Source organism: Cylas formicarius, unplaced genomic scaffold, assembly GCF_029955315.1.
Source record: "Cylas formicarius isolate icCylForm1 unplaced genomic scaffold, icCylForm1.1 PGA_scaffold_4__25_contigs__length_36172078, whole genome shotgun sequence".
In the NCBI taxonomy this organism is placed as follows: domain Eukaryota; kingdom Metazoa; phylum Arthropoda; class Insecta; order Coleoptera; family Brentidae; genus Cylas; species Cylas formicarius.
The window spans coordinates 11,822,761-11,849,185 of NW_026844334.1; the positions used below are offsets into that span (position 1 = coordinate 11,822,761).

Here is a 26,425-nt window from a genome sequence, read left to right on the forward strand (position 1 = left end):
TTACGTATGTGCGTTATATACGTGCATGCCAAAAGTTTTGTGGCATATATGGGAAAATTTGATAAACTCTATGCTTTCATAACCAATTTCTTTGATCAGCGAGCCATGTAAATTTCTGTTATTTCACTTTAAACTTGCGTATTTAACAATCATGACAACTGCGTCTACGCAAATATTCACTTCTTTTTAAGTTTAAGTCAAATCTAATTTAAAAGAAAAAATAGACAATGCAGAACAAGTTCTTAAATAATATTAATAGATGTTCAACCAATAAGAAATATTACTACGGGATGCTAAAAAAAGTGTGGTAGTAAGTGGTAAGTCGTAGGAGAATTACTATAAAAGTAAACCATAGTTTTATCGACACATTTCTTTCTTATTAATTTTAAAATGGCGACGGTTAAAAAAAACCAACCCGCCATTGTTTTCAATCCCGAAAAAAGGTGAAAACCTGCCTTGTACAATGAGCGACAAGCATTATCATCGTAGAATTGAATTGACGTTAATTTTAATAATCGTAATTAATTTTTCCGGTTTGACAAAAACGCGCGAAAATTTAGTGTCAACCAAAAAACAAACGAATTACGTCAAAATGCGTGCAAATAAAACCGATGATAATTAATATCTCAAAACCACAAAAAAGTACACGTAGTTAATCGGTTTGTAAATTTTGATAAACCTGAACTCACCATCGCATACGCACGCACAAATTCTTCGAGCTAATTGTTACATCGTTAAGTTCTCGTTGCTGTCGAGTGACTAATCACCGACATCCGGAAATCTTTTCAAGAACCAAACAACCTGCTCAGCACCGGCTATGAGTACCATGAATAGGACTGAGTTCCTATTATCTACGTCGTACTATACTACGGGCGATGACGCAATATTTTTTAAATATTGTCTCTTTTATCATTCTTCCTAGGATGATCTCTTGTTCTACCAAGGCCGCGGTTTGACTTTTTTTAGCAAGTCGCGAGCTTAAAAATCGCTAATTGATTGAACAAACGTCATCGTTCGCAGTCTTCTATTATACGGGTGTAGATAAATGGTGTCAAATCGGGAAATGTAGGGGTTGCTTTAGTCAAATGAGGCTGCATAACTAATTGACGAGAATGAAATTGAATACCTAGACTAGACTGATTAGAAACTGCTATGGGTTAGCAGTTAGATCACTTTATTCCGAGTTTTGACTTTGAGGATTTGAGGTTTGAGACCTGCTGTGAAAAAACAATATCACGCTAATTGTAGAATACATTACATGGTACATTTTCAACAAGGAAGTGAGTAAGATGAAAACATATGTTCAAAATTGTTGGACATTTATTAGAAATATCCTTATCTGGATAGTTACTTACATACATTTTGATTAAATGTTTGGAAACCCGAATTTAATCAAAAAAAAAAAATAATTCAACTTTAAATTTATAACTAAAAAAATGAATTTGGATATTTTGTGCGTCAATAAGTGATTAATGCCCGAAAACACATTTATTAAATAACGAAATAAAAACTTGAATGATTTTTAGCTGCGCCTAATTACCCTGAAATATTTTTTACTTTTGTAACTTATAATTCAATTCCTTACCTATTAAAGTAAGTATATAAACTAAGACTTACTGCACAATGCACTTATTGCTAGTAATAGGTATTGATCTATCCGCAAAATCAGTAATAGCATAAATTAATATAGAATAATCTATGAGTGCCACTGTAAACCCGCTCACCAAACGTTAACTTCATATATCAAGTTATTAAAAAGTACCGCACCACTTAAATGTCTCCAAAACTGCCAAAGCTAGAACTATAAAATTCAATACCTAGAGGTTCTTGTTTGTAGTTTTCACTGAAAAAGCGGTGTTGCTGTAGCTTGGTAATTAACAAAAACAAAATTTTGAAATTATGAGGCCTTACTATATTACTAATTCACTGCAACAAAAATAAATGAGCATTCAATTTAAAAATTATGAAGTGTGACTCTTTCATGTTCAAAAACCCTGCTTTCGCAATTTTGGTGATATTTAAGATACTCTTTTCTAACCGGGTGTGTATAGTTACAAAATACATGGTGCCCATGCCCATATTGCCTATGCCATGCGTTTGAAAAAAACATCAAAAAATGTTTGAGAAGAGACATTTAGGATGCGCAATTTATTTGAAAACTCGAGACTTTCGTCAATCAACATGGCCACTCACAGTTCGCAAATTCGACAGTTTTCAATTGGAACGTGGCATCTTCGGCAGTATTTTGTCAAAATATGTCCAGATCCGATTAAATTTTCAGGGAAAATCCAAGTTAAGTGTGAGGAGGTCGCTGATTTTTTTTTTAGAAAGAAAACGGTGGAAAGTACCGGTATATGAACATTCAAGCTTATTAAGATAACAGAATAATAATCTCAATTGGAGAAAATAAAAATACAAGTCAACCAATCACATCTCTATAGCTAAAGTATTATTTACACACCCTGAACTAAAAATCATATTAAAAATATTTCTTACAAAGTGAACCGATATCTATTAAAAATTTAGAGAGCAGATAATACCAGAAAAATAGAAGATTATGTAACCAATTCCACTTTTTAAAATTTTATACCTCGCCTATTTCCGAATATCGATGCGTAGAAAATATTTTAAAATATTCAAATGTTATGCTAAAAAAATCAATTAAAATTTCTTTGGAATGCTGATGGGCAATATCCTTCAACAGGATTGAACAAGATTTGTGTGAATTATTGTTCGAATGATTTAACCTAAAAAAACAGTTTCCAAAATAAAAGTGCAACCTCCAAATTTAATACCGCCCCTCGTTGCGAAAGGCAAAAAAAAACAAAGGCCGCACGCTATTTGTTTTCTATTTGAAAAGTTAGTTGCCCATTAAGACAAAAGAATATTTACGCAATCAATATAAATCTTCTTTTATTTGTAAGCCTTTCGACCTTGTCGGCGCAAATAAATTTGGCTAACGTACAGAACTTATTCGGCCTTAAAGGCGATAATTATTCATGTGGGACAAGGTGCCGCCGCCTGTTTCCATGTCTTCACACGTATCCCAATAAAAAAAATTAGTATTTAAGTCGCGCGGATTTATTTACGCCTCATTAAGCTTTGTGCGCGGACGCAGCTAACTCAAAACGCCAAAGAAAAGTTTTCAAAATAAATAAATGCGCTGCAAAATCAGCACCGTTAGAAAAAAAAATATGTTTAAGAAAACTCCAAGTGAAATCCAGTACTAAAAAGTAATGTAAAAGGGATATTTTTAAAGAACTTAGGAAATGGTATTTCTGGATCCACGTTTTCCGTGTAGTTTCTTATGAATTCCTTTGCTGTGGCCTGTCGAAAAAGAAGACTTCATCTTCGGACAGGATTTGCAATCTCAAAAGACCGAAACACAAACGGGAAGCTAATGACAACTCCAAGAAATAGTCAATTTCAAGTACAGTTTGCCATAAATTGAGCTTCGGTGATTCTTGACAGCCATTTTCTCTCAAAATGCGTTGAGCAAGAGAGCATCGACGCAATAAACAACATAGACCACATTTGCGCTACTCTTGCGAGCACTGTTATTATTAAAACGCATGTATGAAGTATTAGTACTATAAATAAAAAATATATATAAAATATGGCTTACTTCGACCATAAAAAAGGGTTCAACAAAAATTATATTTTGTACCATTTGGACCACATGCAAAAGGGCACTTACTATAAACCAGTTTAATCAGAAACTGAACTAAAAGTGACTACTAAAAAATGTTCTAATTAGAACTTTTTTTTGAATTAATGGACCCGAAATTACAATGTTACCACCAAAGACTATCAAGTTTAGGTGATTAATTTGCTGTTAATGGATCAAAAACCAAACCAAATCTATACTCTATACAAATTAGTGTTTTGACTTGTGTTGAGTCTACTACTCCACTTTGAGGATAGAATACTTTTCGAATTTTAATTATTTCGTCTGACAAGGTATGCAGTTTTAGTTAGTTACTCTACACATTTTAGACGAAGATTTTTCTTTCGACTTTTGTGTGGCTATGTAATAACAATAATAATAATCACAAGCTACTCACCTAACCACCCCGAATGAAGGGATTTTATGAATTAATCTTAGAGCCATTCATTAGTTGCTTAAGCATTTTTAGGTTAGATCCATACAGCAAAATTAAAATTTGAAGCCTTCAGATGGCAGAAAACAATTAACACTTTGCTGAAGTCATCACCTGATTTCCTTTTGTGTAAATTTATAGCGAATGTTTTTGGCGGATGAACATACTATAAACCTATGGTAATTGCTTTAAAAAAATGCACAACGGGCAGTCTCATCAAAGAATCCGCGCAAAATAGAAAAACCGTGAGTTTAATCGTTTTTCCGAAACACCGACAACGACTAATTAAGACATCCATTAAAAGTATTAATTTGTCAAGCGGTGTTAGATCAGTCAGATAATGTCAGTGTTGCGCCATTAAAATAATCGTGTCCACTTATAGATATACGCACGTGTGATTGTTTGAAGGAGGCAAAATACGAATATCAAATCATTCGTACAGCCAAATAATTTTTTTTTACAAAACACAAACACAAAAAATTGTGATGGGTATTATTTAGTGTTTTTGATTGAGAAGTTGGTGCTACATATGTACTATCTGGGATGATTACTTTGAGTTAGTTTACTTCTTGATGTCAGTTATCTGCATTCGAATATATTCTGCACCGTATACAGGGTAGTCAAAAAAAAGTTCAACTTTACGATGAATTATAGTAAAACCTTGAACTTAATTTTGAAATTATTAATATATGATTTTTGCAATCTTTATAGCAGTGGTTATTTTATAATATATTTTATATTATTTTTTAATATTTCCTTCCAATTACATTATCCGTCATCTTACATTTCTATAGTGATGTTTCTTTGAAAATCACCTAGTAAATGCCACAAAAAAATATATATTGCTTTTAATGCTACGTTTTAGAGTGATTTTTGCTTAAGATTTTTTCACCTATTTTCACTTAGACATCTCTTGTTCTCTCTTTTCTGCTCTTCATATTCTGCCTGTCCTTGCACATGCATATTAAATGTTTTTATGATTTGAAAATTATGAAAATATTGATTTTTTTTATTGAATCTTGAAAGAATACAAATAACTCACAACAAATAGCAACGCAATGTATTTTATAAAAATTAAATATTGTTTCTTCGGTATGTATGTATCTTTATAAAAAAAGTCTTATTATTATACTTGACTTTTTAGAGAATTTTGCATTTATTTGCTATTGAATCTTAAGACGGGCTCCAGCGGCGTGACTAAGCAAAAGACTTATCAGAGATAAGACGAGTTTGATAGAGCAATAAATACTTTTTCTAACCACGTTTGGAAGTTATAACTGTTTATTTAAAATAACATTGAAACACCTCTAAACTTCAAAACAGAAAACACTCGAATAGAGCTTAACTTTAAAAAGCCTAGATTTTGTTGGATCATTTACTAGGTGCATTAAAAAAAAACTTTAAAAGTTTCCCGACCATCCTAAATATCTGAAAATGTTTTCCAATTTGACCAAAGCTCCTACGATATATTTTGTAGGCTTATATTTGGCCACTTTGTACACACAAGCGGCGTATAATTAACGCGCATGTCAACAGACATAACCATATAATAGATGAAAGCAAGCAAAATCCCCAACTCGGACGCAGATGGGAATATACTTTTTAAAAACCACTTAAACTTGATGGATGTGCCTCCGCGTCCAATTTGCTTTAAAAATTGATGACAGAAATCCAGATGGTGAAAGAAAGGGCCAAAGCTGGTAAAAATATTCCAAAGCCGGCCGTACGATCATTTTTTGGAATAAGGTGCATGTATGGGTCCAAAAAGTCAAACGAGGCGACAAGAAGCCTTTTTCTTCACGAAACTATGCACAACTAATTGATATTTAGTACTTTATTAATAAAATAACATAATATCTATTTTTAATGAGAATAAATTAAATCAAGTTCTTGCTTCTCAGTTTAAGTTTTCAAAAATCCGTTTTTGAAATTTATCTATTTTTACAAAAACATTACAAAAAGTTGTCTCGGTTGTAGTGCAGGGCTACAAGACATATCGAAGATGGTCAGTATTCATTGTATGAGACTGGACGAAGAAAAGAAGAAACTATCGGGACCCGAAGGCATAAAGCGATCAACAGCTTCCAAACGCGACATAACGCAGGTAAAATTCTCAAAATTAGATAGAAATACCTAATCAAAAATTTCGAAGGAAGCTGTTTCAATTTGCTAAATTTATAGATATTTGAATAGGAATTTCTGTATATCAACGAGATGCTTTTTAAATTGTACAATTTTTATTAGGGTTGTAAATTTGACATAATTTTTGCAATTTTTAACCAAATATAATTTTTGTTATTTCTTGTATATAAAAATTAAAAAAGTGCCATTTTCTCATATAGAAATTTTCCGGAATAGCAAGGGGTGGTTGATTTTTACACTAGCTTATGTCAATTTAAAACCGTACTAAATTTGGAGAAGATTGTAGCTCTGAAGATTATAATTATTTTTGCGTATCTTGAATTTGAAGTCTCTCCTGGAAATCGTAAACTAAGCATTCGTTCTGTTAAAGCCTTATACAAAATAAACGGATACACCTTATATACTATTTTACTTTTTAGGTCATCGAAGCATTTGCAGTGATATCGGTGTAGGACCTCGATGACCATATATAGCTACCAAATTATTGTTACCTTATTTGGTTAGTTGTAGAAAACTAACTAACAAAACTATCGAAATATTAGAACATCAAAAACAAAAGAAATTACTTTAGCGAATAGAAAATCCGAAACAAAGGAGACTACGATATTTTGCGGTGAATTTTGGGCGAAAAAGGGGCAAATCCGCATATAAAAAAATTTGCGACAATTGGAAAACGTTAATTTCGATTTAATTGGTCGCGTTAATAAATTCAAAAGCCTCTCGTCCATAAATTTGCGTATCGGGATTCGATCTACGAGGGGAAATTACCTATTTCGGCGCCTGAATAGCGAATTACCCTCGATTTGAATAAAAAAAAATTGAACTCACCTTTACAATCGCGCCTCTGCATGAAGCGATAGACAACATTCGCAAAAAAGAAGCACATTACCCCGACTCCCCAAAAATTCTACGCGATTGTACGTATAGATCGCTTGTTTTCGGAAATAAGATATGGTCTGAATTAGTAATAGAATCGCCCGAAACTGCTTTCTTTGAGTCGAATGCAAACAAAAATTCCCATTGATGAGTTCAGGGTTTTAAATCCCTTTATCCCTTTATCTCGAAAATTAAGCTACGTTGAATGTAGAGGTCGTTTTAATTTATTGATGTATCAATATAATTTGAAGATAATAATAAAAGGCGGGGTCTGACACGAGCCGTTCGAGACCACACAAGCGCTGTCTCGTGGCTATTTTAGAAAATTAAGATCAGATTTATTTCATTGCTGATAATAATCTTGTCAAAATGGATTTCGTTGGTATAAAAATTATCACAACAAAGAACTCGTCATCTAGGGCAATTTGCTCGGGTAAGCCGACAAAAAACAAAAACAAGAAAACCAATATTAGAATAAGAAGGATACAATAAATTTAAGAAATAAATAAACAAAGGAATAAAAAAATCAAAAGTACGGAATTGCATTATTTTTATTGTTATCATTTTCCCCTCTTTGGTACTAGATTAACTGAGCATAACAGTAATTAAAAACTTGAAAATATCATAAAATAACTAAGAATTTACAAAAATATATATTTGAGGAATTTTTAATCGTTTCTATGCACACAAAAAGCGATGTGAAATGTCACGTGTGAAGAAAGAAGAACCAGAAAGACGTCGGTATGGAATGACAATTTTTAAACATTGCGTAAAAAAAATAAATATACTTATGTATTATTTGACTTCAGCTGAGATAAGTTTTATCTCCTCTAGAAATAGGAAAAATAAGTTTGACATTGAATTAATATTGGTAACTGAATGCTCATTTCAGTGCCACTCGTCTCGCGGGAAGGCTGTTCAATCGCAGTGCATTACGAATTTTCATACCATTTTTACGAATTTTCATACCATTTTTACCATTAATATTGATATTAATAATTCATCACAGTTTTCGATCGCTCCAATAGGGTAAGTATAGTGGTTAAATGACAACAGGCAATCTGAAGCTGATGAAACTTATCTATCTAAATTATCTTCGAAAATAAGATGTTCCTGTGGTTTTTGTAATTACACAGGTTTACAGTGACTTGATATTTGAAAGCTGTTTGCTTATTTGGGGTCCTTTTTCCAAAAAAATGCAATATTTTTGCTCTATCACGTCATTTGTTTTTGAACTGAATTTTATGAAATTAAATCTTAGATTTCTCTGCAAAGCAACGGAGTTGGCGCACAAGGGTCAATATAGAGTTGTAACCTGCTAATGCCCAGTTTAGTCGTATTGGTCATCGTGCTACTGGCAAGACAAGTCCTGAGCTCCTCATACTGTTTGTTCCGTTTGCGTTAAGGCATTAAGAAACTTCGGCGTTCCTATAGTATGGCGATAGCCTAGGAATCACAGTGATGATTGTTATTTTTGTTCGTATAATGTTCAAGAATTCAAGACAAAATAAAGAAACAAATTGTGTATCCCAATCTTGACTCTGCTATTCGACCAGTTCCTCATGGACCAGATGTACCGATACCTACCGCCCCAAAAAAATTAGAAAACGTCATATCGGTGACTCAGATTTCACAACAGATTTCAGAGTATTTAACCAGAGCGAATTAAATGATTTAATTAGAGATTTGCACCTTCCAAAGGATGCATCCAGGCTTCGTGACAACCATTTACTGGCACTTGGTGTCACATCAAAATTTTACCAGGATCGCGAAAAAGAGTTATGTCAATATTTTACTCAGGAAGGACAGCTAGTGTATTGCAACAATATTCCTGACTGGTTTCAAAATTAAGAAATGTGCAGCACATAAAAGAAGAATGACGCATGTTTATTGACTCAAGTATGAGTAGTTTAAAGTAGCAAGCGCAAGAGATAGAAATTGGACTCAAATAGAATGGCCCCTGAGAACATGCCTTACATCTAGTAGCAAAAATGGATTAAGACATAGCTTAGTTGACCCCAAAAAAGTTTTACCGCCTTCTCATATCAAACTTGGCTCGATAAAGCAATTTGTTAAGGCCCTAGACAAAAATGGACAGTATTTTAGAAATTTGTGCGAGAAATTCCCAGCCATATCTGACGAAAGAAATTATTTTTGTTGAGTGGCAGATAAGAACATTATACAAAGGTACAAGGACTTTCAATGTTACAACACTTTCATTGTCTAGGATGTAATATGAGTTTGAAAGTGCATTTCCTGTTTTCACTCTTGAAGTATTTTCCTGAAATCTTGAAGCAGTTAGCGAAAAACAGGGATAGAGGTTTCACCAGGACATTAAGGAAATGAAACGGCGATACCAAGGCAGATGGAGCATAACGATGATGGCGGACTACTGCTGGATATTAAGGCATATCCCGTGCCCTTAAAAACACACAGCCGAATGTCCTGACAACGAAGCTTTTTGGCAAAAAGACGAATAAAAAATAAATTACTTTATAAATATCGTTTCTTTTCTTTAATATTAAAAAAAAGAAAACATTATGTGATGGAAATAAATGCACAGAATTTGTGAAAACAACCTACCAAAATTACATAAAATCTATTTTCAAAATAAAAACATCTGTCAAAAAGTTTAATTTTATACCTGTGTTATTAATGCCAAATCAATGATTTAACAAAATCGGAACGACGGTGACAAACGCCATTGCCGTAAAATGAGGCTTTTAAATATTCTCCAGACCTGATTGACGCTTAATAATTTCCAAAGGAAAAGAAATTTGAAACCATAGGAGCCAATGACCGCCTAATAACTGTAACTATTTTGGTTAGATATTCGGGAAAAAAATGCGTGAGATGGCTCGCCGCGGAAGCTGTTTATTATTAAAAGTCGTTATGAATGTTTAATATCGGTAATGGTAAGTACTGTTCTTTTTCTGGAATGTTTTGCTACGAGTGAAGGTGCCCAATCATGAAATTCGGACCGTTACCGTAGCCGGTTTTTGGAAATACCAGATTGATCACGAAAGAGTAATTAAAATACACCGTTCCTCAGATGAGAGTTACAAAAGGGCTACAAAACAGTCGCATTTTTAAAATATCATACACATAAATATACAAACGTTGACTTAGCAGTCGTCTGCATTTTTGTTGGAAGAAAAAAATCACAAAACAGCGATTTTATTTATTGATTTATTTATTATAAGTTTATTTTTAATGAAACTGGAACTTGTTAAGCTCACAAAAAATGAAATGCGTTAACCGGTGCGTTACAATTGTCAATTTTTTTTATTTAGCTTTACCATGTAACATTTTGTAAAGATGGATTATTGATGAAATATGATGATTGATGATTTTGATATATTGCGCATTATAATCATATAGTTTTCTAAGCTTTTTTATACCAAAATGTATACCTACTGTGAAAGTCTTATAAATTGGTGAGATGTCAGTCAGTGGGTAAGTCTTTTAGGATTGGAGTCCGAAGTGACCAGTACCGTAGATCAGACTGTAGTTTCAAAAAAGCCGTTAGCCAAGTAAGCACCAGAGGTCGCCTACCATCTGAGGTTATAAACCAGAAGAAGGTCGAGAACAAATGACTCCTGATGCTTAAAAGCGGCGAAGAATGGCCTCGTTACCGTTTTATTTTTCTAATAAACAAATTGCTAAACGTGCAGTTCTCACAGTCAATATTTTAACATATATTATATTAATTAAAAGAGACCCTGGTATTTTCATGCAAGTAGCAATAAAAATCCCTCTCCAACTTTCGTTGATTTAACGTACGTACGTATTGCATTATTATTAGAATCATATAGGTACCAGAGATATAGAGGCCCTGCTTATGCCGATAATAGGGGAACTTACGAAGCAACTATCAAAAAAAAAAAAGAAGGTCCACTCAACATGCACATAATCGAGATTCAAACACTCGCTTTTAACCAATGACCCTTCAACCATTCACCAACCAATATGGCCGCTGACAGATTGCCAACAAGTTTGGATGTGGAATTATGCTTATATTATCTCATTAAATGCTCTAGAAAAACGAATAAAGTGTGTGCAAATCGCTGTTTAAAAGCAAATGGCACATAGTGCAAGTTATTCGGTGAAATTTAGAAGCAAGACCGGATTTCTCTAGCATTCTGGCATTTGGTTGTAGCCATATTAATAGCACAACTATTGTTCATTTTGTTTTTAAATTGGGACGAATTCAGTATATGCGAGGCAGATAACCAATAAAAACTAACTTAAGTTATGGTAAGAAATTTAAAGATTACCAGCGATCTAATGTCATTAAATCTTTTGTTGGGTATTAGTGTTTCGATATAACGTTTAAAGTATATAATGCGACAAGTTTGACCGATGTCACTGAAGTGACCGAGTGACTGAAGAAGTTTATGAACGTGTTGCATTCAAATTGAAATCCTTTATTAGTAATATTTTTACAATAATAAGAACAACTGACTAACACATAAACATATACTTGTACACAACATAACAACACAGATTCAGACACTAGAGTAAGACGGTGCTTAAAGCTTTTATTTAGTATTCTTGGCTTAAATTCCAAAATTGCGCCATATTTTGTGTCCACCTACAATTTCTCCTGGAACGAAGCTGACATTTCAAAGTGACACTTTCTATCCGGTATTTTAGAGTGGCGAGTATTTTTGTACATGCAACTGATTGGAAATAAAACTCGCAGCTTATTAGTTTCGAAAAATTCGATTTTTCGAAAGAATCTACGCTCGTATAAAAGTTGTATCTGGCTGTTTGTCCGTTCTCCGTTCTCGTCTTTGGGTTTTTCCTGAATAACTTTCGAACCGTAGGAGCTACAAAACAGAAATTTGCCTCCTTTTTAACCCTTCATATTTTGCACATATATGCAGCTTTATCCCGTGACGGCCCCTATTGAAAATGGGGGGCTGGGAGGCCGGAAAGTATTTAAAAAAATTAAAAATTACGTGTGCAAGGGTCAACCAAAAGATCATTTTTCGAAAACCGTTTACGAGACCGCAAAAATTCTTGAACCAGAAGATGCATAAGACGCGGCTCCAAAAACTTTTATTCTTGACAATTTGTCAAAAATAGACAGGGTGCGCTGCAAATTCAGAAAAACTGAAAAATAGGGGCCCCTATTATGGAAAATTCGCTCTAACTGAAAGACTATGATTTCTTTTAAATAGCCCGTATAAGCTACAACTTTCGTATTAAAGGTTTTCACCAATTGTACAGGATGTTCCCGATATTCTGTTTTATATAAGAAATATGTTAAGTGTCTTAAATTAAACATTAAAACATTTTTTAAATTTTTTTTTGGTTATTTTGGGGTCCAGAAAAAAATATTTCCTCAAAAACTGTTAACGCGATCGACAAAATTCTTATACTAAAAAAAGCGGAATACTATAACTTTTTTTTCGGTTATTTACAATTATTGACAAAAATATAAGAGACTCCGAAAATTGTTCTTTTCCAGAGTAAATTATTTGCCAGAAACCAAAATTTGTAGAATATATGGCTAATTGGTTTAAACGGTATTATGGGCCGTGTCAAGGGCTACAATTTCTGTATTTACGGTTTTCGTCTATCAGATACGCAGTTCGAGATATTTGAAAAAATCCAGATGAAAATCATCATTACCACGTACTGCATGGTTTCAGAAAACAAGTATTTTCTTGAAAACCACTTACTCTATTGGAAAAAATCATATACCAGGAAACGTGGGAGATCCACGGCTATAAACTCTATTTCGAATAGTGTTTAAATTATATGTCGTTTATGGGCAAAAAATTATGAAATATCCTAAAAAATTCAGTTTTTGTGGGTAAATTATTGTGGATAAATGAAAAACTGTTAAAGATTAGCGAGATATTTGAAAAAAATCATTGGAAATCGCCATTCTTAGTAAAAAATGTTAATATTTATCAAAGTTCGCCGTAACTTTGAAGTTCGTGTTCGTGTACGCACAATAAAATTACATTCGTTTTACGAAATTTCCCATAGTAGTCCGCCAGAGCACGATAGAAAAACAATGCGGTATCCCTACGACAAGAGACCGCGAAGCGGCTCGTTTTCAAAATACAAAGTTGCTTCCCGCTACGCCCCACGAATCTACCCGCCCAGCTACGATTTTTCGAAAGCAATCTTGTTATTTACTCCACTTCCATTTTTCCAGTACAGGCCTGTCTAGTCAACCTGTTTACTATCCTTCAGGTTTGCATTAGAAGATATTTGTTTCAACGTGCCCCAGCGTAACTGTTCTCTTGTAATAAGTTACTGACGTCAAGGACCAAACTCATTAGCTTTTTGTTTAAATGCTAATTTAATATGCAAACTAATCTGTGCAAACGCATTGCTTAATGGTAAACAAAATCGAGTTTTCAATCTCTAATTGGGTAAAATATTAGAAACGTGCACGATTAGAGTTACGCCACGTTTTATTGTCATAATGGCGGGCAATTAACGCTCGGGTATACCTTGATTAACTGCCCAACTACGGATCATTGGAACCAGATACTCGGGGACCTGCTCATAAAGCCGAATGAGATCGAATTGCTTTTCCTAACGAACGTAAATTCAAATATAATTATAATCAAAATAAACAAATTTTATTTTGGAGTAAAGCGGAAAGTTATTATAACGTACCACAACTTTTGAGTATGAAAATTGAATACAATCGCTAAACAATTCGGCGTTACGCATTTTGCCTATCTACCGCCATACCGGTATTTAAATTTTGCCGTTCTACTAAAAATGTTGTAATTTGATAACTGCAGTTGATAAAAAATATCAGCAATAAACGCAACGGGTTCGTGTTGGCGTCGAAACAACAACTCCTGTCGATTATTTTTACTTATTTCGCCAGATATTTAAAAAAAATACGTATATAACAAAACGGTATCAGTTTAGTATGCGATCTACGTAATATTATTTTCGATTAGTTTTAATTTGTACCTATAACTTATACTTTGCCTTAAAACTTACAACCATGAGTCATACAAAAATGCTTTTAGACTGAAAAAAATGAACTTCGAGAGGTATTTATTTACTTAAATAATTAATTAAAAAAAAATTGCTACAAAAATCACTTTCTCAATCCGGACAAATATATTATAATATGCTCCCTGCTATAATCAGAAACTTAAACCAAAACAAATTCAAAAAAATATTTAAAATCTGTACTAACCACAAATTTGTTTTACAACATACGTGAATACGAAAATCACATAAAAATAAAAATGTTTGTATTTGTTCGTTTTATATATCTTATGCTAAACACAAAAAATAACGAAAACCATCTTGTCTTTTATTTTGCACTTTTAAGGTAGAACACGTGCTACACCAAAAACGCTCAGTTAGAATAATAATGACCAGCTGTTAAGGATATGATACAAGAAAACTAAGCAATCGGTCTCTTTTTTGTGAACAAAGAAGACCAAAGAGTTAAACAAACCAAAAGCAACCAAAACTAAATCAAAACCAATCAAAACCAATGCTAACCAACAGTTTCGTTTTTTATTTTGCGTTTTTAAATTAGAACGCGTCGGATCAGAAAAGGAAACCAAAGAATTTGTCTCTGGTATATCAACAAACAAGACAAAAATATGTTGGAAAAACAACTTAACTTTGCATTCTTGCATTATATTATATGCAAATATTTTATTATGAAAAATATGTAAATTTTTCTTTTCTTTTGTTTTGAACAATAGGAACTAGGTGCTAAAAGGAATCTATCATTTTTTGATTCCTCTCTCTTGACTATCGCGATGTAAAAATAAATGCTTCTGCTCTAAGGCCGACTTTGTAATACTCCGAAACTCGAAAGGATTTGAACTGAAGAAGGGACTCACCGACGCGATGGAAAAATGGCCGAAATTCTTCCAAGTCAACCAACCGCACGTACGGTCGCACAAAGTCAACTCGAGAGTACCTTTCGCTTGATTGCAGTGCCACGGTTGAGTTGCCGCTCAAGACTGTCCGCGCTATAGTAAGGAAAGTACTTGGCTCGGCTTAAACTTGACATTTCAATCTGTGGCAAGGTTGACGCAAAAAATAAACGACGATCCACCTACGATTTTTCATTAACATTTTACAGTCAGTCATTGGGAAGTAGACCGCAGATATCGAACTGGAAGTGACATCGCTAACTTTTTATTTCTCTTCTTCCGTTTTTCTACCAGACGTACGAACATACCAATAAGTAAATTAAAAAGAAAAGGAGGAAAGTTTTTCACCTCCACGAATATGTCTTTTTTTTCATCCAAAATTTAACATAACATAATTTAACATAAAAAAACAAATAAATCATAAATTATAACAACACCCGGCAGTACCAATCGAAGCCTCTACACCCATTGTTATGTGTTTCCTTGAAGTGTAGAGTAATAAAATCTCCTTAAGGCAAGAAAAGACCTATAAAGTAGCGAACTGATTTATTTGAAAATGTCTTTCATTTTATCAAATAATAATAATAATAATAATAATAACATTGTTGTCCAGTTAGAATGATAACTGCAACAAAGGTGCGCACGATGCAGGGTAAATAAAGCGAATACATAAACAAATCGTACATCATAACCGCACCCACTAATCGAAGCATCTACATCTATTGCTACCTGCTTCTATGTATTGTAGATTAATAAGACTTCATTTAAGTATGGAAAGAAACGTGGGACGACACACCCGTGCGGCATTTATAGTTTTTTTTATTTCATTTTATCCCAGTATCGCTTCGGTAGTGCTCCTATTTATGTAAGTCGTCTATTGTGATCCTTTAATAGATATGAGTGCAAATAAGTGCGTGTGCGAATTAAACTAAACAGCACACCAAATTTTTAATTAAAATAATTTTGGTTGAAAGATACAAACTAAAGGGTGGTTATCCATAAACTGATTACAACTGGAATATCGAAAAAATCGGAATCTGTCAATTCCTTTAAATTTATTTATCGATTTAATTTATTTAGTGCTTCGAACGCATTTTTAGTTTAGTTCTTAGGGTGTGAAATTTATAGGCATGCGCTGTCTGTAAATGTCATCAGCTTTATCTTTTATCTATTACTCATATGGTCTATTCATTCTAATTTATTTTCACGCTAATGCACATAAGCGTGCATCTGCAATTAGCAGGATACAATTCCGCTTTTTACTACACTTGCTAGGGAGACAAATTATAAACGATTTCAAAGGAAATTGTGGTCGATTTATCGATTTCTCGAATTTATTGTCGGAAAGACAGATACTTTATCGAGGCATTAAATATTCAAAAATTGCAAGCACGCCCGTTGACATCACAGGGACCATTAAATATTCAGATATTGCAAGCACGTGGGTTGACCCAAAACGCCGGCCAATCGGCTGCAATATGAAATAATTAGCAAATGATCCATTTTGGCAGTTTAGTTTTCCTAAGGAAACATAGGTAAACATTCGTTGTTAAATTTGGTCGAAATTATGCGCGCATGTTCGTTGTGCAAAAAATGAGAGTTTCTAATTACGCAAAGCGATTGAAATTTCGATTTTTCTCCGAGAAAAACGGTTACGTTACGTGAAACTTGAGAAGATTTCTAAATTGCATGCCGGTAAGCCTATAAGAAGAAAGGGTATTTAAAATCATGCGGCGTGATTCATCTATGGCAGGAAATATTTTAACTATACACTGCGTTTTGCGTTTTATATAGAATATATATCAAATAACAGGGAACTTGAATAAAATTTTAATTTGAAAAATATTGCTTCAAAAATAAATTAATACTATTAAAAGAACCGCAGTTCACAAAAAAAAAATAATTTCGTAGTTCTATGTCATAAATATAAGCAATTAAAAATTGTAAAATTTAAATCGTTTTTGAAAAGCGCTGTCATTTGCTGTGACCGATTCTGACGTCAATTCGCTCGTTAGTCTACGCGCCAGCCGGACGGTAGCATAGAGAAAGACCTTTATAGAACGACAACGCGTTCGCTTGTGGTTTTAATTTTAATTTTAGTCTTGATTCAGGTGCTTGCTTTTGTTATCTTGTGTTTAGTATCAAAAAGAAAGATATGTTTATGGTGACATCTTACATACAAAACACAGGAAGTTTTTCTTTCTAGTTTTTATTCTAGTTTTAAAGCAATATACTGTAGTAATCAGCTTAAAGTTCTCTAGTTTTTAAACTTCAAATGGTATATCAAATAAAATATAAATTATTAAAAAAAAACAAAAAGGATTTTTTTAAAACTGGTGGAAACTTAAATAATGGTAAAGTAAATTGGCATTGATAACTTAAAGAATTCTTTATTTCATATAGATCAGGAAGCCATATGGAGAATGCAATAGGATGGCTGCAAGTTCGAAGGGTTAAAAATGTTTGCACGATTAAGGATAAAGTGATACCTCAACATAATGTTAACAAAAAACGAAGGCTTCTATTTTCTAGTAGACAAATAGAAAGTTTATTTTTCGTTTTACGGGTTGTACTCAAACACGAAGGCACGATTCGCAATATTGTGTTTGTGTTCCTTCCATTATCATCATAATAATAATAAAGGCTATTTATTAATAATATTATTGACTGTCAAATTATGTCAAGTAATATTAACTCGAAAATATTGAACATGAAAAATAGCTATGATTTTCCAACATCTCTGGTAATGTGGATTCTTCTACAAAAGATTGCTGCAAGGTTCCGGCGCCACGCGACTACGTACGTTGAATTGCCAATTCATTTGAATGGCGGGTATTACGTCGAACGCAAATCAGAGCGAGCGTGTTAACAACAAAACAAATCGAAAAATCTTATTGGGAAAAGAAAACCAGCCAGTCACACGGTTCGACTTTCAGCAGTCAAGGCCGCTCGTAACCACAAGATTTGTATTCGCAGTAACAAAAAACGGACTACTTATTAATAATTAAAAGCTCCATGTATGACTCATGTCTGCGCTCGAACATACAGGGTGTTCCGAAAAAAGACGTCAATATTTTCTTTAAGTATTGTCCGTATTGTATTTGATAATAAAGATAATTGAATGTATTTTAAACTCAATCGAAACAATTCAATGCTACTTACACTACAACTTCGGTAATCTGGACACACATCATTGGCGTCAATGATTGATGATCGAGGTATCCGGACCACTGGAACTATTTATTTTACCTTACCTAACCAAACTCATTGACATTTACCAATCAAAATTCCAATAAATGACTGAAGACAGTGTAAACAAACGAAAAAAAAAAGACAAACATTAATGCTAATACGTAATAAAAAAAGGAACATAAATTAAATAAATTAATTTACATTTATTAAAAAAATCGGAATGGACTACTACTATTTAGTCAATAATAGCACTTCTGGTTTTCTTACCGAGGCTGTCACGGAAAGTGTTCAAAGATGAAGAGAGGGATAACTGAACTCCTTAGCTTACTGGCAATTGTATAAATCAATTTTTGGACTTTCTGATGAATTGCATTTTACATGAAATGACAAATTGTTATTGAGCATATATTGATATTGTTATTGATATTATATTATATATTATTTTGACAAAAAGTTTCGTCTTCTTTACTTATATCAAAAATCCGTGGATCTAGACACTCTTTAATATTTCACATTTTTGGTTAATCTTTGTGCGGCCTTTTGTTTGCAGCCATTGCCAACAATTATGGATCTCACATAGGGTTGTGACCGCATCGAAGTTCTCATACAGCAATGTCTAGATGTGACCGTTGAGGTATATGCCCGCTTGGTAGATTACGAAAATGCATTTGACACCGTTCAGCATGATAAATTAAGAGCCATACTGAACAATGTAGGTCTGGATAGTCGGTACATTCGGATGATAGCCAACTTATACTGGAACCAGAGAGCCGACGTAAGAGTTAACGCCCAGAAATCTGAAGAAGTGTCTATTATGAGAGGAGTACGGCAAGGATATGTGCTCCCCTCCCCCCTTTTGTTTAATTAATATGCAGAAAAAATCTTCACAAGAAGAAAGAACAGTGGATGTAATTGCTAATGGAATCGTCATCAACAATTTAAGATATGCTGACTACACGGTCTTAGTAACAACAATTAAGGATGATTTACAGCTACTTTTATCAGCAGTAACAAACCAAATGGATGGGCACCAACAAAAACAAAAACATAGTGGGGAGAGTATAAACTTACCAGTATTTGGTGTGCTGGGTGAAAACTATAACTAAAAGCAAGAAATCAAAAACAGAATAGAGCAAGCAAGAACATCTTTGAAGAACATGCAAAATGTGATAAGCAACAGAGCCTTAAAAATTCCCTTAAGAATACACTAATTACGTTGTTATGTCTTTAGCATTCTGAAGTATGGAAGCATGGACCCTCACTAAAACAATGTGTTGGATTGAGGCTTTCGAAATGTGAGCTTCTGCAATATATGAACGAAGAAAGAGAGGTACTTAATACCATCAAAAGAAGAAAGCTGGAGTCTTTTACCCGCGTAATGAGAAATAAAAAATATGAATTGCTGCATATAATAATGCAAGGAAACTTTTCCAAGTTAAAATGTTTGGGTTTAACTGTCATTCGGTTTTCTTTACCTTTTCACTGTACCATAAAATCAAGCAAGTTCATAAAAAGATTTATCTAATTTCGCGACACCCTGTATTATCTTCGTTTCTATAGGACGTATAAACCGATTTTTTAGCTGTGGGTTGTACTGTCTTTCGCATAAGGGCTGGACTTGAAGCAGTCGTTCCGTTGGTATTATTAGCAAAACAGAGATGGGGGCAAAAGTGCTATTATCCCATGATTATGACGCCATTACTTTAAATTGATCTCCATTTTGCATTGTTTTTTTCCTCCTTGACCGGGGCCGTCAATTACGCGAACACGAGGTGTTTTTATATGTAATAAATCGCTTCTGAAGAATTTAAATCAGGCTGTTAGTTGACTGTAATTTGGTATGTAAATAGACTCATTTACGGAAACCGTTAAGAAAAAAATCGTCTCACGCAAAATTATACAATAATTGTTAATTGGAGACCATTTCCTAGACAAATAGAATATTCATTCAACCCGAACGAGAAAGGTTTGTGGAATATGGTAGCTTTCGGTCCAGATTATTAAGCGTCATCGCTACATAATAACGTGTAGACCAACTGCAATACCGATAAGCTGTTATAGACCATCGAAATTAAGTTAATTATCATTGATCGATTTTCTAATCAGTTTCATCAGTTCAAAAGCTCCAAAAATATTAAACATCAAACATTACCCATTCAAAAAACAAAAACAGCTAACATAAAAAAGTAGAAAAATATTGTTTTTAAATTGCAATACGCAGATTAAAATGGCAGCAGTAGTTTAATGGTAGTCTGTTCATAGATATAAGAAACTGACTAACTGATACGAATTAAGGAAAGACCCAGGCAAGCTGTAAGAATGAAATATGGCCGAACAGGTCAGTACTTTGCTTAGAATTTAATTATTTGGGATTTTGTTAGGACAGATACTAAACAATATTTATTTATTTATTTATGTATTTATGTTTCAATCTAAAATAAAATTACAAATTATTTTTATTACCTACTTAAATTACTTAAAATTATTCACATAATATATCAGTATCACTGTCGCTATCACCATATATACGATTGTTCTGCTTTTTCTATATGTTTAACAGAATTTTCCCAACTTTGTGGAGGGATGTTAAAAACTTCGGTTCCTATAAGTTTGAGGATATTGGAGTTAACACGAGGAAAAACATTGTTACGACGAATGACAGATTTCAGTTGGTGCCAAACATGTTCAATGGGATTAAATATACAGTGGTAAAGTGGAAGCCTTAAAACTGTATGCCCTAGATTTTTTGCAACATTATCACAGACGTATTCCTTTTGTAGGTTCAAGCTTTGTAGGACCTCAATTAATTGCTTTTTGGTAATCTTCGTGAAAATAAATGTCGTTATTATACATGTAGTTTTGGAATGTTGCTTTTGTGTCACATGAGGAAGGGGTTTTAGTAACTATCTACTGTGATAACTTGCATTGTCCATTACAATGACGCTATTAGGAGGAATGTTTGGAATTAGTTTGTTTTTAAAGCAACTTTCAAATAAATCAGCGGTGGTGTCTTCATGGTAATCCAGAGAAAAATCTTTAATATTTTTCGCAGACAGAGAAAGTCCATTTGGAATCCAGCCATCTTTAGAGCCAGAATGCAAAATAGTTATTCTTTTACCTCTTTTTGAGGGCGCGTTTAGTTTAGTTTAGTACGTAAAATTGGTAAAACGCGTTATTGTGTGTTAGTGCAGTGCCGAAGATTCCAGTCAAGAGTTTGATGCCTTTTGTCAATTTTTTTAAATCTCAAATCCATGTGTTGAATACACTTCCATAAGGTAGCTGTGCCACATTTAACACCGGTTTCATCTTTTTCAAGCCTCCTAATTAAGATATCTAATGTAGGCAAGCTTTGTTGATGTTGATGTTGGAATTTTCGTCAATGTGGCCGTTTCGTCTAAAGATGCTTGCTTGCTGGCACCACGTTCAATGAGAGTCAAATAAACATTGTTTATAACTTCCTTAGTCTAAATAGAATAGTGTTTTCTACATTTGGGCGGGAGCATCTCTTGAGATACACTAGACTCGCACATGTTTTGCATAATTCGCACACGTTTCAACACACGCTGTATTACACACAAGATAAGAATGATTACTAATAAACTTAAACTAAGTAGTATACCAAATCAAAGAATATTAAACACAGGTAGGTATAAAATTATTTTCTATTACGGACCACAATTTTACCTTGTTGCATTGTATGTCGTCTGTTTTTAAGATCACAAAGTGGTATAGTAAAGTTCTGCAAATTCAAATAGATTCTTACCGGCAAAAAAAGAAAAGTCTTTTGGAAAAATGTATCAGGTCAAATCTGTTTGTAGTTAGCAATAAATATGGCTTGTTTAGTTACAATGATGTTTAATCATTCCGATTTTTCCGGTTTTAACCATGTATCAAATTATAAACATTTAACATTTATAGCAATTAGTGTTTGTTATCAAGAACTTCTGTCACATTTTTTATAGCGACAAAGCAAAAGATCGATCTATTTATAGCTAGAATTAGTAGGAAAAAGTACACTGACTTCATCTAGTGCTACGTCAGCACCATTTGTTTTTTCTCTCTCTTCGACCTCTATTGTTGTTTTTTATAGTTTGTAAGGAAGGTAGATTTAGTTTCTTGTACCTGGAATAGATCGCATTAAGACAGATAAGACGATTAAGGAAGGTGAATTCTTTTCTAATAAAAGCCATTACCTGCAGATACTTTTTAAAACCAGCAGTGGCTTATTGTGATTTCGTTCAACTTAAAATAAGTTAAAATAGGTCGTAACTCCAAAAAACAATAAACAATATAGGAATTTCGTTTGCACTATTGTCGTTTACATAAGTGTTAGCAATTTTGTCATTCGCCATGATCGTGGAATCAGCAGTTAACGCTGTGAACAGTCATTTGGTATTCATAAAAAACACCTTAAATTCCACATAACATTTACGGGGTGTCACGTTAACCGAGCAATCTGGTCGCCTCCGAGCGACCGAAGCGTTTAACCTCGGTGAAGAAAAATCACACGCACCTGTACATGAGCATATAACTGCATTACCGTTAATGTTTTCTGAAACGGGTATTACTTTAAACCTAAACCGCGAAGATTTTGTTAAATCAATAAACCCACAACGCCGCATTCCGGTGACCCTCCCATCAAAGAAGAATCGCTAATGAGGTAGGTAGCTGTAAACCAGACATAAACACACAATGGACGATGCGCGATCACAAAGTGCTTTTCCATTTTTAAACTTCGTCGACTAATTTGACCGACAGTGACGCACGTAGATCACAATTTTGGAGAGTACACAGCGCGTCAAAACAGAACAATCGAATTTTTAGACATTGATTAAAGATTAGGACTTTCGTTTGAATTCTTTAGCAATGCGCTGATGTTTTCAGCTTTTCTATATTGCTGAGAACCATGCGTATCTGCACAAAAAATGAATAATTAACAAAGCATACATTTTTAGATAATGCCAATAGTTGTACTTAATTTAAGGCGATAAGTATATTAACAGACACGTCAACTGGGGTTCTGGTAACTTGTATATTTTCATTTCATCTCATTTCGTTTCATTCATTAACTTAACAATTTTGCAACGTAATATTGAGAATATACAGTATACATAAAACATAAAGCGCAATATATAAAACATAAAAAAAGAAAATTATCACAGTAACTTATCACCGAAAGCGGGAAGTTGAAGAGGCAATCATCTGACAAGATATAGTTATTGATATCTTGAAAAAAGATAAACTCCTTCAAGTTGTAAAAGAATTGCTTTACTAAAAAATCTTTGACTCAATTTTTAAATTATGTTTATGGGGAGTCGTTTTGTCTCGGGCTTAAGTTTATTTAAAAAATGGATGCAGTAGTAATTTGAAGCTAGCCTACTCGCATTAAGACGGAAAAAATCAGGTCTGAAGTTGTCCCTATTCCGTGTTTTGTAGGGGTGAACTTTATTTACATGTCAAAAATTTGATTCTTGTAAGATTAAACTAGACATTTAAGTGGCGCTTGGCATGTGTAAGAATTTTAAGCTCCGAAAATTTAGATCTAGATTTAGATCTTTACGCTACGTATTAGAAAAACGTTTTTTGAACGATATTGATATGATAAGGTAACTGTTTGGTCCAAAAAATGATAGTTTAAGCAGATATCTACAGTTTTGATGCGGTTTTAGGTACGATATATTTCGAAAAACCCGATTTTTACTGGATTCTGTTTGAAATGAATAAGAAAAACCTACTATTAATCCAAGAAAGTGGGTTTTTAGGTAGTTATCTATAGCTTTAATATAGATTTCAGTCCAGTAAGTTATGAAATTGCTGTTTATGACTCTGCTCGAAATCAAGAGGGAAAACCAATTATTTAGTTTATGGTCTAAATGAAATTGCCCTTGAGAGAAGATTAAAGAAACTGTTTTCCATTCGTCGAGGGTTAAGCTATTTTTTGTAAACCGGTCCATAGCTCTTGTTAATTTAGAGTTAGCTTCAGCAAGTGCTTCAGCAAGATGTTTTTTATTTAATAAGAAAGTAGTGTGGTCTGCAAAAAATGCCAGCCACTCACTCAAAAGGGCGTCAGGAAGGTCGTTGATATATATGAGAAAGGGGGTAGGTCCCATTACTGAGCCCTGCACAACCCCATTTCTCACTGCTAATGTACTCAGTTCAGCTAGAAATCAACCATCTAGGCTTCGGCTCAAGATGTCAAAACTGGAATTTTTTTTTTAATAGAGAGGAGTGGTCCACACAGTCGAACCCTTAAGTACAGTTATCTTCTTCTTGTCGTTTGACTATAGCTTTAGCCAGTTTGGTGATAGCAGAGGCGGTTGATCTACCTGAATCCTTATTGCTAACCAAAGTAAAGATTAAGAATGGATGACATTCTGTTTTAGGATAAAAAAATTAAAGAAATTGTTAAAAAGTATGCATTTTTATTGGCATTTATTGGCAATTACATTTTAATTTTATATGCTTATTGGCCCAGTGGAAAGGTTATTGTATTGTATTTTTTCATCTTATGTTATTTTCAGAAAAGGAGTGAACAAAGGTTCTTGTATAAAAGTATTGGTAATAATAAATAAATCTATTATCATTAAAGCAAAACAATATTTTGTATTTCGAGCATTCTCACCCTCTACCCCTAAAGTTGGAATGGCTGGTTTTTTCTCAATCTTTTTGATTACCGTGGAAATCTTGAAATTATATTTGTCCAATAATTTATTTTTAAGGCCTATAAATTAAATAAAACGGCGCGACTAAAGTTACGTCAGTGGTGGTTTCGTCCATTCTTTTTTTTCATTTTTTGTGACCTGCATTTGTGTGTTTGTTTCGTTTGTCTTAACATTGTAGAAAACGATTGCCAATTACACCAGGAACAAGCAACATAAATTTGATACTTTTCATCGTAGCAGTAAACATACAGAATATGTCGGCGGCAAGATTTGGAAAAATGTATGCGAAAGAAATTGCTACAAAGTTTCACATTCACTCGCATCCCTCGGCGGAATCAGCTTTCTGAAAAGTAAAGCAATTCCACAAGTAAGAAAGTATGAAAATATAGAGAACGCTATCATGAATGTTAATACCAAGAGACGGGTTCATATCAAAGATCGTAATACATTCTTCTAGTAATATGAATATGAACATAGGACATCTCATGGTGGCCAAATATTGGCTCCCCTGTACATTTCATAGCAAAGTTGTAATATAACTTTTTGAAGGGGCAGATATAAATAACTCATGTGCCGAATTTAAATAATTTTTAATAAGCCAATCTTCAATTATTGAATGAAATATGTTGGCAAAATTGCAAAAGGTCAATACAACAAACATCAGCGAAAACTTGTCGACATCAAGCTGGACAATGACATCAAATAAAAGTTCTTTTACAACATAGACATGTATATTTGGTTTGATATATTCAAAATAAACTGTAGGTATATCATTATGTTTTTCTTAGGGCCAAACTCCAACTGGGTTCTTGGAATGAATTGCATTTAAAGGAAAGGTTAAGCAACAAGGAAACTTCAGGGAAGAACAATAAATTTGACCCTCCAGCCTTTTATTAAAAATAATTAATGATTATAACAAAAATACGGATATAAAACATCGCTATAAAGAAATATTTAAAATAAACATTATTTTTTAAGTAAATGTTCAAACAACCCTCCATTAACAGGTAAACAATATCCTAAGCGATCATAAAATTTATTTCTAACACTCCAAATCCTGTCACATTCTAAGCAAATAGCGTTTTGCAACTGGTTAAGATTTTCAAATTTAACATTTAACACTTTTCCCAAAGAAAAAAGTCGTTCGGTTACCTGGGTAGCCAAAGGATTCGGCACCTCGGGCCAATAATATTCCCGTTAAAATTATTTCCCAAATACTCCCTAACCATAAGGAAATTATGGGCGGGACAACCATCCAATTCATTTTGTAATAAATAAATAAAAGTCCAAAAAAGTGGCCCAATAATATGATGGATATTAAATACATAATACTGACAATTTTGAACATTTGGTTCGTTGTTGAGTGTGAATATACATTCACCAGTAAAACAAATATTTTTTAAAAAAACCCTATCATTATTTACTTTTTCCATCATTTCAAAACAAAATGCCACCCTTCTTTCTTCGTCGCCTTCCCGGAGGTCTTGGTTCTCTTCGTATTTATAGGAAGTTATTTTAATGTGGGAAACGCTGTGGTTTGATATTTATTTACAACTCGTCCAAGAAT

At 33.4% G+C, this 26,425-nt stretch overlaps 1 protein-coding gene across 3 annotated transcripts in view; it reads right to left on the bottom strand.

The window, feature by feature from the left end:
• Positions 1-26,425, bottom strand: part of LOC132701009 (beta-1,4-glucuronyltransferase 1-like) — a 45,714-nt gene that overhangs the window by 8,466 nt on the left and 10,823 nt on the right. Inside the window, exon 1 of one of the 3 annotated variants that reach the window (XM_060668624.1) lies at positions 14,969-15,100. The exons of 1 other annotated variant lie outside the window; for it this stretch is intronic. The gene's annotated coding sequence lies outside the window, so the exon portion shown is untranslated. Of the gene's footprint in view, positions 1-689; positions 747-14,968; positions 15,101-26,425 lie in introns of those variants that run through there. One more of the 3 variants, XM_060668625.1, reaches the window with a different exon arrangement.